This window comes from Oncorhynchus kisutch, linkage group LG22 (assembly GCF_002021735.2).
Source record: "Oncorhynchus kisutch isolate 150728-3 linkage group LG22, Okis_V2, whole genome shotgun sequence".
In the NCBI taxonomy this organism is placed as follows: domain Eukaryota; kingdom Metazoa; phylum Chordata; class Actinopteri; order Salmoniformes; family Salmonidae; genus Oncorhynchus; species Oncorhynchus kisutch.
The window spans coordinates 32,250,948-32,255,896 of NC_034195.2; the positions used below are offsets into that span (position 1 = coordinate 32,250,948).

General features: G+C 43.2%; 1 protein-coding gene across 1 annotated transcript in view; it reads left to right on the forward strand.

Annotated features, from left to right (window-relative positions):
- Positions 1 to 4,949, forward strand: part of LOC109867724 (transcription factor Maf) — a 91,440-nt gene that overhangs the window by 8,954 nt on the left and 77,537 nt on the right. The gene's annotated exons all lie outside the window — the stretch shown is intronic.

Consider the following 4,949-nt stretch of genomic DNA (forward strand, 5'->3'; position numbering starts at 1 on the left):
CACCCCAAAGGTTAAACACATAGACACACACATCCAAGCTTGCCCTGACACAGCACCCCAAAGGTTAAACACATAGACACACACATCCAAGCTTGCCCTGACACAGCACCCCAAAGGTTAAACACATAGACACACACATCCAAGCTTGCCCTGACACAGCACCCCAAAGGTTAAACACATAGACACACACATCCAAGCTTGCCCTGACACAGCACCCCAAAGGTTAAACACATAGACACACACATCCAAGCTTGCCCTGACACAGCACCCCAAAGGTTAAACACATAGACACACACATCCAAGCTTGCCCTGACACAGCACCCCAAAGGTTAAACACATAGACACACACATCCAAGCTTGCCCTGACACAGCACCCCAAAGGTTAAACACATAGACACACACATCCAAGCTTGCCCTGACACAGCACCCCAAAGGTTAAACACATAGACACACACATCCAAGCTTGCCCTGACACAGCACCCCAAAGGTTAAACACATAGACACACACATCCAAGCTTGCCCTGACACAGCACCCCAAAGGTTAAACACATAGACACACACATCCAAGCTTGCCCTGACACAGCACCCCAAAGGTTAAACACATAGACACACACATCCAAGCTTGCCCTGACACAGCACCCCAAAGGTTAAACACATAGACACACACATCCAAGCTTGCCCTGACACAGCACCCCAAAGGTTAAACACATAGACACACACATCCAAGCTTGCCCTGACACAGCACCCCAAAGGTTAAACACATAGACACACACATCCAAGCTTGCCCTGACACAGCACCCCAAAGGTTAAACACATAGACACACACATCCAAGCTTGCCCTGACACAGCACCCCAAAGGTTAAACACATAGACACACACATCCAAGCTTGCCCTGACACAGCACCCCAAAGGTTAAACACATAGACACACACATCCAAGCTTGCCCTGACACAGCACCCCAAAGGTTAAACACATAGACACACACATCCAAGCTTGCCCTGACACAGCACCCCAAAGGTTAAACACATAGACACACACATCCAAGCTTGCCCTGACACAGCACCCCAAAGGTTAAACACATAGACACACACATCCAAGCTTGCCCTGACACAGCACCCCAAAGGTTAAACACATAGACACACACATCCAAGCTTGCCCTGACACAGCACCCAAAGGTTAAACACATAGACACACACATCCAAGCTTGCCCTGACACAGCACCCCAAAGGTTAAACACATAGACACACACATCCAAGCTTGCCCTGACACAGCACCCCAAAGGTTAAACACATAGACACACACATCCAAGCTTGCCCTGACACAGCACCCCAAAGGTTAAACACATAGACACACACATCCAAGCTTGCCCTGACACAGCACCCCAAAGGTTAAACACATAGACACACACATCCAAGCTTGCCCTGACACAGCACCCCAAAGGTTAAACACATAGACACACACATCCAAGCTTGCCCTGACACAGCACCCCAAAGGTTAAACACATAGACACATTCAAAAGAGTGAACTATTTTAATTTCTTCCACTCACTCTCCATTTGCATCTCTCCCTGCGTCACAATAAACATTTACACTTAAAGGGATTTAAATTAACCACATTTATGTACCTACGTGTGTGTGTGTGTGGGTTTGTGCGTGTGTGTGTGTGTGTGTGTGTGTGCCAAGGTTATTATAGTCAACTAAAACAAATCATGAAAAAACTATTTAGTAAACTGAAATAAAATAATTCATAAACCTGTTCAAAAAACTGAAACTAAACTGAAACTATTAACTTTGACTCCAAAACTAACAAAAATAAATAAAAACCATCATGAATTATGTTCATTTTTAGTTTTGTCCTAAACTCTAGGAACAAGCCGTTGGAAGGGGTTTTCAAGATACTAAATCTGTTGGGTTTAATGCAGCCAGGAGATGGTGATTTTTCAAAAAGGCCTAGTTTGTGCATCACCATCGCCAGTTATCACTAGCTAACAAGGGAAGGAAACAGTTAGGTAGCTAACTTGATTCTTCATGCATGTACTACTTAAGTTAGATAGTATTTAATTGGTGTAAACCTGGACGAGAGAGAGTTTCCTTCCACCAAGTCACATTGAGATTGACTTTATAATTTAAACCTAACCAAGCTTAATCTTAGCTCTGGAGAACCTAAGGCCATACAGACATACAGTAGGGTTCTCATTTAAATAATTGACCACAGTGGGGTTAATGTGTACAGCTGTCCCTATGCTCTGTTGAACTGTTAATAATCACTGTGTGCAAGACGCTTTTGGAAATTCTACTTTCATATCAAACCAAAATGATTTTACAAATCCAAAATATGAACTTACTGTGCACCGTTTTAATGCAGATTCCCACAGAGGTGTTTTACGTTGCACTTCCTGAGCTAAAGGGAACTTGGAAAGGAACCAAATAAACCTGTTGGCTGGAAACTGTATTACACCAACAGTCTCAGTGGAAATCTGTGGTAAAACAGCGTATATTTTGTCATTGTAAAGCTATTTTTGGATGATAATTAAGTTGAGTGTTCAAGGTTTCCAAAACCGTATCGCAATCAATGATCAATTGCTTCTAGATAGAGCATTTCACACTTCACCAAATCACCTCAGCTAATCATATTGGACATGGAATGACTCCATTGTCACATTGGAGTCTTGAGAAGGGCTAACCTAACCTATGACCTGACCCAGTACCTTATGTATTACTGCGTGACATCCCGAAAAACACAGAAAACTGAACAACCCAAATGGCTCCTTGCCTCCCATGCATGCTTTTCTAACACTGAAACTGAACAACCCAAATGGCTCCTTGCCTCCCATGCATGCTTTTCTAACACTGAAACTGAACAACCCAAATGGCTCCTTGCCTCCCATGCATGCTTTTCTAACACTGAAACTGAACAACCCAAATGGCTCCTTGCCTCCCATGCATGCTTTTCTAACACTGAAACTGAACAACCCAAATGGCTCCTTGCCTCCCATGCATGCTTTTCTAACACTGAAACTGAACAACCCAAATGGCTCCTTGCCTCCCATGCATGCTTTTCTAACACTGAAACTGAACAACCCAAATGGCTCCTTGCCTCCCATGCATGCTTTTCTAACACTGAAACTGAACAACCCAAATGGCTCCTTGCCTCCCATGCATGCTTTTCTAACACTGAAACTGAACAACCCAAATGGCTCCTTGCCTCCCATGCATGCTTTTCTAACACTGAAACTGAACAACCCAAATGGCTCCTTGCCTCCCATGCATGCTTTTCTAACACTGAAACTGAACAACCCAAATGGCTCCTTGCCTCCCATGCATGCTTTTCTAACACTGAAACTGAACAACCCAAATGGCTCCTTGCCTCCCATGCATGCTTTTCTAACACTGAAACTGAACAACCCAAATGGCTCCTTGCCTCCCATGCATGCTTTTCTAACACTGAAACTGAACAACCCAAATGGCTCCTTGCCTCCCATGCATGCTTTTCTAACACTGAAACTGAACAACCCAAATGGCTCCTTGCCTCCCATGCATGCTTTTCTAACACTGAAACTGAAACGAAATAATATAAAAAAATGTTTTAGAAACTGAGTGGTGTGAGACCTGCATGCTGATTGGCTGACAGCCGTAGTATATCAGACCATATACCAAGGGTATGACAAAACATGTATTTTTACATTGGTAACCAGTTTATAATAGCAATAAGGCACCTCTGGAGTTTGTGATATATGGCCAATATACCACGGCTAAGGGCTTTATCCAGGCACTCTGTGTTGCGTCGTGCTTAAGAACAGCCCTTAGCCGTGGTATATTGTCCAAACACCACACCACCTCGGGCATTATTGCTTAAGTATACAACTAAAACTAAATAAAGCCTTGAAAATGAGGTCTCTTCCCTCTCTCTCTCTCTCTCTCTCTGAGCGTCTAACAGACATTGATCTCCAGCCAGACAATGTGACTCAGTGTTGTACAGCTCTTCCTCCGTCTCTCTCCTCCTTTCTCCTCTCCTACTCTCTCCTTTATCTGTACCTGGGAAAGACCCTGACCTCACACACTTGTGCCATGTCCTAGCCTTCTCTGTGTGTTTGTGTTTCCTTGAAATGCTGCCAGCAGGCATATCCCACACCAGTGTGTGCATGCACGTGTTTGTTCACATTTAGTTCTTGATTATATCTACCTATGGCTTATTCATCTGCCCGAGATCTGAAAATAAACATTCGCTTCTACGGCTCTGGTCAGCTTCACACTGATCAGCACACATTACCACATAACAGGACTCAGTAGGCTACTGCACCTCTAGTCAATAGAGTGAGAGGCTGAAAAACAGCTTCTATCTCAAGGCCATCAGACTGTTAAACAGCCACCACTAACATTGAGTGGCTGCTGCCAACATACGGACTCCAGCCACTTTAATAATGGAAATTTATGTAAAAAATTTAGCACTAGCCACTATAAACAATGCCACTTAATATAATGTTCACATACCCTACATTACTCATCTCATATGTATATGCTGTACTCTATATCATCTACTGCATCTTGCCATCTTTATGTAATACATGTATCACTAGCCACTTTAAACTATACCACTTTGTTTACATACCCTACATTACTCATCTCATATGTATATACTGTACTCTATACCATCTACTCCGTCTTGCCTATGCCGTTCTGTACCATCACTCATTCATATATCTTCATGTACATATTCTTTATCCCTTTACACTTGTGTGTATAAGGTAGTAGTTGTGGAATTGTTAGGTTAGATTACTCGTTGGTTATTACTGCATTGTCGGAACTAGAAGCACAAGCATTTCACTACACTCGCATTAACATCTGCTAACCATGTGTATGTGACAAATAAAATAGGATTTGATTTGATTTGAAGTGTTCAGGTTGTGGGTTGTTCCCATCCTGCTCTCTCCCTTTCTCTCTCTCTCTCTC